The 15655-nt window shown below is 31.3% G+C and overlaps 1 protein-coding gene across 4 annotated transcripts in view; it reads right to left on the bottom strand.

Annotated features, from left to right (window-relative positions):
• LOC126777816 (ankyrin-3-like) overlaps window positions 1-15655 on the bottom strand; it is a 131723-nt gene that overhangs the window by 18263 nt on the left and 97805 nt on the right. The gene's annotated exons all lie outside the window — the stretch shown is intronic.

The raw sequence follows: 15655 nt of genomic DNA, 5'->3' as shown, positions 1-15655 counted from the left end.
ATACTATCCATAGCACAGTTCGTAATATCCTTTTATTTAATACTAGATAGGTACCCGTCCCGGCTTCGCACAGGTAGAATAATTTACTTTACGTAAAACATTTATATTGAAGGACAAACAAACTCTTATCTTTTTTCACTGAAAGCCTTCACTAGCGTACGAAGAACACATTACCAAAATATCATGACAATCTAATGAATAATTTAAGAACGCATCGACGACAAACAGACTTAAATTTATTTTTATTTATAAATATTAATTCGTTACCGATATGCATTGCGGTGCCTCTTTATACATTCTTCCGATACAATTTGCGGGCTCTCTTATGTATGTACATTGATGGTACGGTTGGGAAGTATGGATACAAGGTAAGGCTGGTTGGTACCAGAAGTCTTAACGCAAGTGCTAACAACAACTGTATAAAGTTTCTTTTTTTTTTTAAAGAATACCAGCAATGCCTTTTTTAAGGAATTACTAATATTCATCTCTAACCTTCCATTTAAGCGTTAGGACTGGGAACGACAACAGTCCAAGGATTGATCAAACCTGCGACTTTTACATCACTAGACGGCAACTCAATCTGATGAACAATATGAATCGAATACGAACGAGAAATCGCTTTTATTTATGACACTTCTATATAGTTGTTAATGCAGAATAATGCAAGAGTTTAAAAGAAAATAAGTATTTATACGTAGATATCATGTTTGAAATTAATAAAAATATCAAAGATAAAGAAATATTTTTTCAAGAAATATTTAAAAAAGATACATCTTTAGGTACATCTAAGTTAATAGTTTACTATCACGTTTTGCAAAATATCTTTATTATACGTTTTAAACAAAGACAACATGCAAAGCGTTTTAACTGCAACCTTTGTTTCCCACAATTCATTTGATGTGTTTGAACAGACGTCAGATATTTAAAAAAAAAAACTCCATGCATTACATAAATAATACTATGAGGTCATCGAGTGGGTGTTCAATTGACTCCACCATCACCTGACTTACTGACATCTGACTTCATCCAATTGTGTCGTGTTGAAATCTTTCGAATACCTATACGAATCATTGGGTAAAGACCGATAATAAAATTATTATCTATCATTCATCTGACCTAAAATGTTTTTACTATTCATATTTTTAAAATGAGTAAGTTTATTTAAAAAAAAAAGAATTTAAGCTTTATTTTATCCATGTAGGTTCTATAACGTAAATAAAAGAATATCAATCCGTTCACTAACTAATAGCTGAAGTTAATAAATAAAATTCAGTTGCATTCACAAATAATAATACAAGAAGATAAATAAAATCTTATAAAAACAATTATATCGCTAAAAATGTTCGAAGGATTTAAAAGTATTTTCAAATGATTTTCTTTATTAACTTCTTGCTAATGCATATTTGATTCAGAGACGAAAATTCCCGGCATTAATTGTATTGCTTTCAACACTTAAACTCTATATACTAGGTTATATATTTTTATTTTCGTCTTCTTTAAAACTTCTAAAAGTAAACAAATATATTTAAAACTTTAACAGCCTTTTAGATTTTATTTATTTTTAAATATCTACATTAAAAGATATGTTATAATAATATTTAAAGAGCAATCTATTCTCGGAGTCTGATTCATAAAAACGTTCACGGCAGCACTTACTACGTAATTGCGTCGTAAATAAATAGATACTTGTACGGATAGAAACCATGTATGTGTGTATGTATGTAACATTCGCTTCATCAGGTAGTGCGTAATAACTTTTTTTTTCTTTTGCTAATACAGTGTGTTATTGTCAATGACCTTGCCGAAATAGGTTACGATCACATTTATATAACAAGCTGTGTTTCAGTTTGAAGGTGTGTGAAGTGAGCGAGCAATTGTTATAATAGGCATAGGGGTCTGCCTTGTTAGTTTAGTAGTTAGCCTTATAAAGGTCTCATAGGTTCTAAGTTCTTGGGACTTAATCCGGCCAATATAAGTGTCTTACTTTTACGGGAGTTAGGTGTTTACAACCCCGTGCCTCAGAGAGCACGTAAACCTATTGGTGTTGTGCCTGAACTTTTTCCGGTCGAAACTCCTAACGGTTTTTGAGATTGAGGGAAGAGTTTTATGTATTTCCTCATTTCATTTATATATTGATAAGTATAATATCATTATTGTATTTTAAAGTTTAATCTAGAATTATTTCATTTCAACTTTGATTTAAAAAAACACAAAGACGGTTGAAGCGAAAAGTTTCCATACGTCTTTTACGTACGTTTAACAAGACAATTGCAACATTAATTTTATTATCTGTAATTAAAAAAACAAATTTAATGCGACGCTCATTGTAATGCAACTCATGATAACAAATATGCATGCATTAACAACCATTTAAACTCGGATGATGTCAACAGCCGCTCCTAGTGAGTAAATACTACCCACGGTGCGCTACTCGCTATCCATTTACCCTTAATAGAGATGACCTCAAGCGCCTTTTTAGCTTTTATTTTAGCCAATAAAGAATTGCGTGGATGTGATTTACCCGCCACATTACAACTGTAATAAAATTTATAAGTTATATACATGAAAATAAATATTGCTTTATCTATTTCTTATTCTAGGCCACAGTCGAGATGGCCCAGTGGTAAGAACGCGTGAATCTTAACCGATGATCGTGGGTTCAAGCCCGAGCAAGCACCACTGAGTTTTCATGTGCTTAATTTGTGATTATAATTCATCTCGTGCTTTACGGTGAAGGAAAACGTCGCGAGGAAACCTGCATGTGTCTAATTTCACTGAAATTCTGCCACATGTGTATTCTACAAACCCGCATTGGAGCAGCCTTTAGCCCAGCAGTGGGACATTCACAGGCTGTTACGGTTACGGATATTTTTCTATAACTTCCTATGGAACACTAATGTAATGAGACTGAATTCAGATAAGTCTTTAATTCTACTATATTGTATTAGCTGAAAGGTAAACTGTTGGTAGAAATTACGTAAAGCTATATATTGCATGTAAATTTCTGTTCGTTAAAAAGAGTAACTACTGAGTTATTTGCAGGTTTTTTTAAATATAATCAACATTCCGAATTGATGGTAGCTTGTATGTTAAAATTCAGATTGTGATATTACGATTAAAAAGTACTCGTTGACTTTGCTTTTTTTTCCACAGCAAAATAAATATATATATGTATGTAGAATGAAATGAATTTACAAACAACTGGGCTAATTACATTATTATACTATTTCAATACAAACCTTAGAAAGATGAAACCCTTCGTAAGTCTGTTAGTCAGATACGTATATATATAATGCAATGAACGGTTTAGCTACTGGTACACAAGAGATATATAATTCATAGAACATAGATTTACTATCAAAGTCTCAATGTTTTAATCGATTTTGGCAAATGATTATTTTATATGACATAGCTGTTATGACATCACTTGCAATATTATTTAATACACTTTTAATTTGTTTTTATTATCGTCAATTCTGTGTAATTCTTTGATAAATTATACTAAAATATGTAGCTGATTTGTTTGTTTATTTGAATGCTAACTAATATCGGAATATAAAAAAAATCTACTTGGGTTAAATAGCCTATATAATATCACGTTATGACCCACGAGAGCAGTCATGTTTAACGCGGGTGAAACCGCGCGGAACAGCTAGTGAATTATATTTAATAGTTTTTCTTTATAATAAATCATTAAAAAAAATCGTTAAAACACGTTAAGCATTCTTCTTACATAATATAATATATATTAAAAAGCATTGTTTAAAAAAATATAGAATGATATACGCGTCAATTTAAATTGAATTGTAGTAAGGTGGGTTTTTTATATTAATTAATACATGTTAGTTTCATAGTAATATGAAGCAACTACACATCCAAAAATGACGAACAAAATAAATTAAAAATATATATATATTTCAGTAACAGCCTGTGAATGTCCCACAGCTGGGCTAAGGCCTCCGTTCCTTTTTTTATTTCGAAAAATGCAGGTTAATATTAATTTCATCAAAAATAAAATACATCGCGGAACATTAATTCGTATTTTGATATGAATTAATTTATAATATGTATCGAGCATCGATGGCAGTATTTTTAGGGCTGTAGCATTTCTTTTTTTTTTCTTCGACGATTACGTAAATAGTTGAATTGTATTATTTGTTTCGTCAATTGCAGATCTTTAAACGAAGTAATTACCGCTAGTAACTATCTTTCGAAATGCGTTTATCAGAACTCTGTTTTATCGTCACTTCACTGTATTAAAACAGCTTAATGAATGTATCCTTTAACCTAAATAGCTCTATAATGCTTGTCTCCTTGGTTTTGTTTCAGCGAACATCGTCCCGCATATTATTCAGAGGACTGAAACGATGAAACTGAATGAAACTGCTCAAGTGGATTTGAAACGAAATTTTTCAAAATATAAATCATTCATTCATCATTCTAAATGTCCACAGTTTACAAGATTCCGATAATCGATTTTGATTGTTTTATTTAAACATAACAATGGGATAACTATGTATAATGCACTTATGTAATGTATTCTTTAACGTATATAGCATAACAATGCTTGTCTTCTGTTTGTCCCGCATATTTGTTTCATTGTCAATTAACCTGTCAATCAATTAAAGTAAAGTAATAAACACATACATGGTAACTATATATCATATAGATTTTATAATAAAATCCTTTATGTTATCATATCTACCTTTTGCTTTTAGAATACAATAATAGCGTTACAGAATATTTTAATTTGTTTTTATTTAAAACCTTATTACATATTCATTTCACTTATTTTATAATAAAGGAGTACAATGTTTAGACATATGCACGATACTCATTTTTGGCGAAAACAAATCTTCATGACCACAATCATCATAACACTGGCTGACAATAATTCTTGAAAACAAAAAAAGGTTAAAGTACGTTCTATTTTACCATTTTTAAATCGTGTAAACATTTAAATCGACTAATTTATAGTTTACCAATTAACATAGAAGACGACGTAAATCTAATTGCCTGGAATAATACAGACGTGTTATGTAAATACACGGGTAGCTTGTGTATTTATACGTCACATTGTTTTACAATAATGTACACAAACTGTTTACATCATAAAACTCACCTGGCAGGTGATGGACATGCGCAATGATTGCCATTGTCACAAACCATTCCGCCACATCGGATCCTATCTATCACGCCCTTGACAATTAGGCCCGCCGCGAACGGGTAGTGGGTCCACAAACGGACGCCAATATTAGGTTGCCGATAGACACGACGGTTTAAACTCATGTAAATTAAACAGTACAAATCCAATATTAAATTGTTTCAGCATTGCCAGCCGTAGATATACCAATATTATAAATGTGAAAGTAAGTCTGTTTTTCTGTTAGGCTTTCTCGGCTCAACAACTGAACATATATTAATGAAATTTAGTATAAAGCAAGCATGTACCTCAAGGAAGGACATAGGCTACTCTTTTATATCTTCGACATGGCGCGAATTTGTTACTAATAAAAATTACTTGATTTCCTTAAACGTAATTTTGCGGGAGAGAACTACTGCGAGAAAACTAAAGTGGTTTGGCAAAAAGCAGTCATCGAAATAAAGCATGTTTTTCATAACAAATTGACTGTCATTAAAAAATCCCAATATTCACATTCTAATTAACAAATAACATTACACACAGATTGCACGTTCGTTCATATTTTTTTCTATCCGACGAATAACAGAAAAAGCGATGAATTTGCATTTTACGACATTTTTACTACACTTTTTTTTTTTTTTAGTCCACAAAACTGACTACAATTATACAATCAACAATGACATACAATAATACATTTAACTGAAAATATTTACAATTGAGTCTTCTCGATGTGGACATTACATGCTTATATGAGGGCTTAAAAGCAAAAAAAAAAATAAATTATATTACTTTATAAAGAATAATTTAAGCCTTACTCGAGTACCTCTCAAAATTTCGTCCGTTTGTGCTATACGTTTCGAAATAGACAGTTTTACACAAGGGCGTTGATACGGCTGGGGGTGGGCCTGCAGGTCTGACAGATTTAGTCCGACACATGTCATAGACAATGAAAAATATTTTCAATAAAATAATGACGTTGAAAATTAATAAAATCTATATTCTATTAATAAAATATTGATATATTTTGTATATCACGGGCTATTGACACAAACTGGACGGATTTTATGATATGCTTTCGTAGTTTTATATCTTTTAAATTTATTTAAAGGCTATTGAGTTATGGCATGGTCTTAATCTTTTCTTTAAAACTGAAAATGACAACTTATACTTTTTCGGTTTCGGTCACGCCAGTCAATAGATTCGGAAAATAGCCAACTGCCTAGTAGATATTACAGTGCACGAGTATGAAACCAAGCATAAATGCACTCTCTATTCTTTCGATATAATGACACAATTGGAAGGTAATCTTCCTTCCTGCAGATTTCCATACTTTTTTTTTACTGGTCCGACCGGCGGTTTGAACTCAGGACCTCGAGATCTGCAACCTTACGAGCCTATTTAATAAGAAAAACGTACTATAGAAAAAAACATAGATTTGAAAGAACTGTATGTCAAATACGAACATTTTATTATTATCAATGAAATATAAATCAACAATGTTTGTTTATTACTTATTCAATGAAATGTAATAATAAATATGTATTTATTATTCATGCATTAACACAACACCTTGGACTTGTGTTATATAATAAAATGCTGACACACATGTGCGATTTATTGTTGCTCGTTTTCAAGATTACATACATAATATGTGCCTATTCTTTATATAACGGATCTTTTTCTATTGAACGTATAAAATGTGATTTTTTTTTCTTGTGGCGTTCAATATATAATGTGACTTGAAATAATAAAAATTTGGAATTATGGCATTGAATTAAATATCTTTTTAAATGCATAGACAAAAGTCTCAAAACTTGCATGAATTATTACCTTCATATAGGGAAGAGTGGGTTTGACCGCGTATTTCAATAGTGGCTGCCTGCCTCATAGGTCTAGTGGCTAGATATAAGGCCGCAGATCCCGAGGTTTTGGGTTCTAACCCGATGTCGGGCCAATAAAAAGTTATCGGGTTTTCCTGTCGAAGAATCTCAGGGGCAGTCCGGAGTATGGAAGTTGGAAGTGTGACTAGAGAGTACACATGTGTTTGAGCACACACTCGTGTACTATAATATGTCCTGTGCAATTTGCTAGTTACTCTGAGATTGGTCACCGTGGCCGAAATTGATCTGGAGGACATCGTCAATACGGGTTTCATTTTATCATCTTCTGGGAGTTGTAACAATTTTCATAGCTATGAATTAGTTTGCTCTATATATATTTTATTATTTTTTGATAGAATCCATAAATTCCATAATATTCCGACCAGGTAATCATTTCACGTGTAAACGGCATGATAGTTGTGTAAAGCCGTCTGTATTATCTGCGCCTCTCACGCGGGTGAAGCCGTGGCAACGAGAAATCTATATTCCGTCGTATATGCGGCAAAACCGTTTTTACTTAAAACGTAACATATTGAAATCTATTCAAATTTGACCATAAAATATTATTTATAATGAATGTTTTTTTTTAAAACACTACGCTATGTGAGCGTTAGATTGTGTCCTCGAAAATCTATTTACAGATAATTTTAGGTAATGTTCAAACGAGGTGAGCAAATAAGGTAGTACGGAGGTTTAATGTCTTGTGAAGGTCATTTTTACTAACAATTTTGTGCTAAAATTGCTTTTGCTTTTAACCGCCATTGGTTAAGGTTTATACACCTTGTTTAAAAGCTCTTCATAGTATGAAAATGTAGGTAAATAATTTTTCAGCTATTTATAAGAAAATAAGAATATATAATCTAAAATGTGGTTGGTAACCAATACAAATTTTATATGGCGAACGACGCCATATGGTCAAACCTTTTACGACGTTTGATTTTTATGAAAGTATCCGCCCGTAAATATCCCATTCCTGGGCAAAGGCCTTTAATTAAGGATAAGGTTTGGTACATATCCATACATGTTTCAGGGTGCACTTACTCTAATTTGAACCCGGAATGAACCATGTAACTCAATACAAAAAGTAAATCAAAGAGAACCTTTATATATTTAATCAATGTTTCTTGAGTTAGTTACTTAGTTACTCGCCTAAGAATCAATTATATAAAATTTCCGAAGCTATTCATGAGAAGATCGCATTAAGACAATATTACCTCATTCAAGATTTTATCTGTTTCTCGATAAAACAAAGTTTTCAGGATTTTCTTACGTTAACACTGATACGTTAATGGCTGTGTTTACTGATACAATAATTTCATTGTACGATACCTGTGTGATCTCATCTCGGTTGGAACATGAATGCAAATTGACTTAACTCAACATCCTGATTTTGTACGACGCATGAAAAGAAACATTCGATTTGTGTATGATGAAATATACCCGTAACTACGTTTATATGGACTTTATTTATCTATGTATATAAAAGACAATGTAATAACTGACTGTGTATTATTAGTGCACAGCTGAAGCTATATGACTGTATATAGACTTGAAATTTGGAGAAATTTTTAATGTAATTTTGATTTAATTTTTAATTTCCTAATGTAGATTCGCACTACATTCCAACAAAAACTGACATATAATGAAAAGATATTGGAACATTTTGATATTTTAAAGACCCTGCACCAAATCCATCTTAAGCTAAAGCTGTGTATAAAATATAATCTACACGTTCGAAGCAATTTTTTTTTGCAAATCAAGTTACAAAAAAAAAAAAAAAACATATACGTTTTTGGAATTAGATTAACTTGTAAGCTTTTTCGAAAAGATTGTTTATTAATTAATATGCTAAATAAATTATAACGATCCTCAATTATCTCTTTCTCAAGAAATGAGCTGTGCCACGCAAATAATTTTTTTCCAAATATGAGACCCTGCGATTAGCACATTCAAATATACGCATCAGCTTCATACATATATATATAACAAGCAATAATATACGAAACGATTTTAATGAAAACATCTGAATATTTTTTTTTATAATTTATGTTTTACTTTTTATTCTAAAGTATTTTTCCTAAACTTTGCGCAAAATAGAGCAAAACAATCAGCTGTAGAGTTGCTGTAGATAGTTGTTTACACGTTCGCGGTCGCTCATGTGTATCTATGAAGTAATGATGATGTTGAACGAAACTCTATTGACCTTGACTCGCCTGCTGGATTACGCTTTGTTAGATGACCATTTACATATCCTACGCTTTGAATTTACTCAATTTGAGACCATTAAAGATCAGACAGATATGCACTAGCCTATCTGTATAATACGAAGCAATCTGGAAAAATCCAAAGATCGGTTTGGTTTGAATGATTACAAAAAAATTTTGCAAAGCTGTTTTTTTAATACAACTTTAAATATATAATAGGAAGTGATCTTATATGAAGGTAATTTTTATTAACATAATCATATTATTATTGTATTTATAATAACAATGTTCTTAAGATATCTTTGTATTAAATTGTACTTTCCCAAGTACAATTTAATACAAAGACATTTTACTGCTAGAAAACAGTAAATGTTTGTTGTATGATTTTAGTATATCCAATATACGTTATATATAAGTTACCATAATTATCTAAAAAAACCTTGCCATAAATACTTTTCTCCTATCCTATAAAGAGTCAGGTTTGGAAAGTCAATTAGAAATTATAACATTCTGTTTTTGGTTAGCGAACGTAAATATCTTATGAATTATTTCCGAGGGAAAATCTCACGACGTTATCCTTTACTGTGACATTTTTACGACGCGAACTTGTTTGTTACATAATACAATTATTATTATTATTTATTACACATGTAGCCAGATATGTTGTCTTGAAATGGAAATCACAGAGGATATAGTATGCGAGCATTCATAAATTCATTCATTTATCCATGCGATATTGTTACATAAAGGACGCATTGATTTCAAATGTAGTATAATGGTTATTCTTAAGGATTAATTCGAAAAACCACGTTATAATACTTTGTGATTTATAAATATGAACTCACGACATGCGATATTAAGTACAAAAATTATTTAAATGCAATCAAGTGACTCATCGTACAACATATGAAAATAAGTTCTTTTGACTTTTCCCCGTACGCAGTCAATATCGATTTTTCTTACAGAATAAGGTTTTATTCAGTTAAGCAGTTTCATTCAAGTATAGTCAAATCATATTGTTGAATTTACTTTATCACAACTATTAAAATACTTAAATAATAATATACATATAAGTTTATAACGAAGCCTTTATTTCATATTTAATGTGACTTACGATTACTTTTCATAAACAGCTTTGTGTTCCATCCGAATCCAGTGATCGTAACGAAGTCCATCTAAACTTATAAATACAAAACTTTTTAATCGGCGCAGTGTATTATTCTAGTAGTAGATTTGAATATAGCCGAATTATAGAATTTGTATATATATAAAGCCGAGATGGCCCAGTGGTAAGAACGCGTGAATCTTAACCGATGATCGTGGGTTCAAACCCGGGCAAGCACCACTGAATTTTCATGTGCTTAATTTGTGATTATAATTCATCTCGTGCTTTACGGTGAAGGAAAACATCGCGAGGAAACCTGCATGTGTCTAATTTCACTGAAATTCTGCCACATGTGAATTCTACCAACCCGCATTGGAGCAGCGTGGTGGAATAAGCTCCAAACCTTCTCCTCAAAAAGAGGAGAGGAGGCCTTTAGCCCATCAGTGGGACATTCACAGGCTGTTACGGAGATTTGAATAATTTTATTGATGAAACAAATATAAATTAGAAATTTTTATTATATTTTCATTTAGGATAAATGTCATTTACATACATATATGGTTGGGACAAATTATCATGAAATATAAAATAGTATAGCTTATAATTTGATAAAGGTTTGCTATAGTTAATGTAGGAGTATATGAAAAGTTTATGTTTAAAATATATCGATGTTATATATTCCTGGACTGGTCATTACGAAACCGAGACCAGTTTTATTTAGGACATAAACATGGGATGTAGGTCGTCGTTGCTAAGAGCAATACGTCGATCTGTTACGCAGATTCCCTTCAAAACGTGGACCAATATAAGATATTATGTTTAAAAATACAACCGGTATTTCAATATTTAATTGACCATTAAGTTTGAAATGTAATTTTGAGTTAATTATATTTTTTAATGTTTGACATTTAAAGTTATGTTTTTTAACGTTTTAAATAAAGATTAGACGCTTTTTAAAAGAGCCGTTCAAAATTTCTTCTTATAAGTAATAAATTTCAAAAAAAAGTTTTATTTCAGCCATGCATTAAAACGAAAAAATAACAAAAATATGTTGAAATAAAAAAAAATAATCAAACAATTACGAGAACAGATATTTGGAAATGTTATTGTAATAAGAGCACAAAGATACATGCTGTTTCGTTTAATTTGTTTTTGACTTATTAGAATGAAGGCTGAGGGCCAATCGGCCAGCTGATGTTTAGTGAAAACTAAGCCTATAAATATTGCTACAGTAAGAAATGTAAAAAAAGTTCATCCAAATTATACATGAAAATGATATCCAATGATAACCATATTTATATCCATAAATTTAATAACCACTTAATATTAACAGCCCTGATATATAATATAGCCTCAACTGCACGCTCTTTGGTATTCTAAGGAAAATTATAATTTGTTACATGATAAATATAGCGTTTAGTCATTTGACGCTTTTCATTTACAAGAAACATGTCTTTTAATTAATTTCTTAATACTTTTTGTGATACGTTCGTGATTGTTTTAATTTGTTAATGAAACTGAAAAGACATTGGCCTTGCTGACAAATTTCATGTTCGTATAATTGCTTGCATACTATTTCCGACATGACATGTTTGTTATTAAAACGAAACGACAATAATAATATTTATACCATCGTCAGGTGACTTGAAGCATTGTAAACACGACACTTTTTTCTTCTTTTTCACTTTCCCATTATCCTTTTTATTTTTCCCATTAACAACATCCGTTTTCACATCATCGTTTTTCGCTTTATTTTTCTTATTCGGATTTTTCACCACACCCATTTTTTCATAACACGAAAACCGCGCGTAAATAAATTTTTTATAATATTTTTTTAAGCGTTCGCGGGCAACGGCTCGCTCTGCAGATGTACGTTCGGAAACTAGTGCCGGACTAGCAACGCTAACTGCATTCGCGTGCGATCAAAGGAAGCACTGGCAGGCAACAATGAGGTCCGCTAATGAGCACTCGTCTATCGTCTGTGAGGCGCGGCGTGAGCTCACTCGTCCGCCAAAACGGGCGCCCGTTTGGGAATCAAGGCCAATACATGGATTAATATTCCGTCTGTGGCTACTTCCTAAATATAATGGTAACTTCTCCTAATTATTATTTCGTGAAGGTACTCTAATGTGAAATTACGTACACAGTTATATGAATACATCAATAGACTGCGTGACTCTTACAAAATAGAGTCGCAACAATGTCGCTTCGAATGTTGGTAGACTGTTTTCTTAATATTACAGTTTGTTACGAATTTTATTAAAGTTAAATGTCATGGTGGTTAAAAATGAAGTCGGAAGGAAATTGCGATACAATCACAGCCATTAGTAGCGGCAGGTCACGCGTTTCGAATGTTAAACGTAACAGAACGTGCGAATACACGTAAATATTTATAAAACGTATTCTATACTTATTACGTTAAGGCGAATCTAAATAAAACGTGTTTTTTTGTTTATACAAAAATATCTATTTATCTTGAATCATGTTAAATTACAATCAACCATCATATGCTCTACGAATTCCTTTAATAAAAATAATAACATTAAATTATAATTCATTTTGTTTTACAATTAGAACTAAAATCGTGTATACAATTAAGAACAATTAACGCTTTTACGAAATACATCACTATCACACTGTATTATCGATAAATTTTCGATATCGATTTCAAAATTACATATTGTACATATATATGTATTTGTTTTGGGCTAAACACACCCTGCCCGCCCAAGGGCGTGTCAGCTATCAGTTGGTGTTGTACAATTTATATAAAAGTCGAGGGTAAATCGTGACTGGTAGCGATTCCTCCCATTAATACAATAGGATCGGTAACTTTGTGAGGGTAGGGATGTCCTATATGATATTTGTGAAGTTGGAAAACTTTGACATTGTCAGCTAAACTTCTTTGGCAACACGAATCGATTTTATAAGATTGTTTCTTTAATGTGTTATCATTTCTTTGCTTCTGTAATGAACTAGTTGCTTTCGTTATTTATATATTTATAAGATTACAATCAAACAATTATCTAAATGCCTTGCAAATATTTTATATCTAGCATAGTTATTTACTAGCAATATTGAAGACCTTTATTTGTGTAATGAAGATATAATTGATTTTAGCTACCAGTTTCATACCTCGAGCTTATCTACCTAGAATTTATCGACGTAAAACCCCAATGATTTTCAAATCATTAATCCTTAGTTCACTAAGGACCTCAGATCTGCACTCTTATAAACTAGCCAATAGACCAACGGGGACGTTTTTACTTGTACGCGATATTAAACTTTATACACATAGATAATTTTTTCACCACTCCGTATTTATTATTTTAATATTTATCATTTAAAACATATTGACTTTCTCTCGGCCCTTTAAGACCCTATTACAATTTGGGAACACGTAGTAAAACGTACTTTATATATTCTATATTTTTTGCAAGGTTTTATTTATACTATACATTTTAATAAATTGAGGCAAATATTGCAACTGAATTTTAACACAGATTAAGTCAAACGATTGAGTTTGAGAGAGAAAGACGACAATATTATGAAGAATAAAAAAAATGTTTCATTGATGGCTAAAATTGGAAAGGTAGCCATTAACTGTTGCTGTTTATATATTCCGTAATTACCTATTCCGTAACAGCGTGTGATTGTCCCACTGTTGGGCTAAAAGCCTCCTCTCCTTTTTTTTTGTGGAGAAGGTTTGGAGCTTATTCCACCACGCTGGTCCAATGCGGGTTGATGGGATACACATGTGGTAGAATTTCAGTGAAATTAGACACATGCAGGTTTCCTCAAGATGTTTTCCTTCACCGTAAAGCACGAGATGAATTATAATCACAAATTAAGCACATGAAAATTCAGTGGTGCTTGACCGGGTTTGAACACACGATCATCGGTTAAGATTCACACGTTCTTACCACTGGGCCATCTCGGCTTTTATATATTATAAGTAAGAAATATATAATAAGACGAGTTGTTGTGTAAAACATATTAACTTGTATTTTTATGCTATAAGCCGAATAGGAATCTGTGCCAACGTTATGAGGTTTCCTCTGCCATAAATATCTGATAAAAATAGCACATCATATGCATGTTTGTGTAGCGTGATTTATAAAAAAATATATTGTTTGTAAACAAATTGTCAATCAAAACGACTTTAAAACTTAAGAATTAATAATTTTTGTTTTCGAAATATTAAACATCTTAAAATAGAAAATAGAATTTCGATATTAAAAATTTTCATATAAAAAAGGGAAAGTCACACAGAATCCGTTATGTCCCACAGCTGGACAAAAGTTTTCTCTCTTCTTACGTATCCGTGAAATTTATTCCAAAACGCAACTCTAGCGCGGGAATTTCTCTCATTACATACATATTTATTTCCAAACAATGTTTTTTACACAGAACACAAATTAAGGACATGATCAGTAAAGCTTGTATTTGAACCCGCGATCTTCAGGTAAGATCCACGTTTTCTATCCGGATGCTGTTGAGCCAGCAAATACATAATCTTAAATTTGAAGAGTGTGAAGATTTTGGATCATTTAAGACAATCGTCGTTACAAAGTTCATTGACATATTCTACGTATTCTACAACCAGAAAAATAATTTGTCTTAAGGTAACTTCTATTTAATGTTTTATCACGAACAATTTAAAATGAAAAAATATTATATTAATTATTTTAAGTAGATTATGTATGCAAACAAATTAAAGTTGTAAAATAAGTGAGAAACGAAAACCAAGATATTTGAACTAACCATTCTAATTATTTCGTCTGTTTGTCTATTTGTTTGTTTGTTCGGGGTAATCGTGAAAACGGGTATAAATTGCAAATGAATGTAAACGGTACCGATAAGTCTTTATTTCATCAAAAATCCAAATAAGTAGAGTCTACAAAAAGTTATAACAACTTAGAATATATTTAAAAAAAATATCAGAGTTCAGAATTTTCCTAAATATAATTTTTAATGTTTAAATAAATATCCACAAAATAAATAAGTTAAACGAAGCAACCTTGAATCTAAAAGTATCATTTGGATATTTTCCAAATCATATTTATGATCAGAAATACATTATGTTTTTGCAATAAAAAAAAATTAATATGCAAGCCCAGACTTAATATAAAGAGTATGTAAACACATACATTTCAGACTTATACATTCCCTAACCTACATTAGTCGACCTACAGTCCTACACGATACTGTATTAGTTACGCTTGATTTAGCATTGCTTTGATTTGCTTCCGTGCCTATCCAATGTCAGGGTCTGATTTATTGTTCATACAAACTGTCCTGTTACAGGATGAAATATATATAT

Source organism: Nymphalis io, chromosome 24, assembly GCF_905147045.1.
Source record: "Nymphalis io chromosome 24, ilAglIoxx1.1, whole genome shotgun sequence".
NCBI classification, from domain to species: Eukaryota; Metazoa; Arthropoda; class Insecta; order Lepidoptera; family Nymphalidae; genus Nymphalis; species Nymphalis io.
This window is presented reverse-complemented; position numbering and strand designations above follow the sequence as displayed.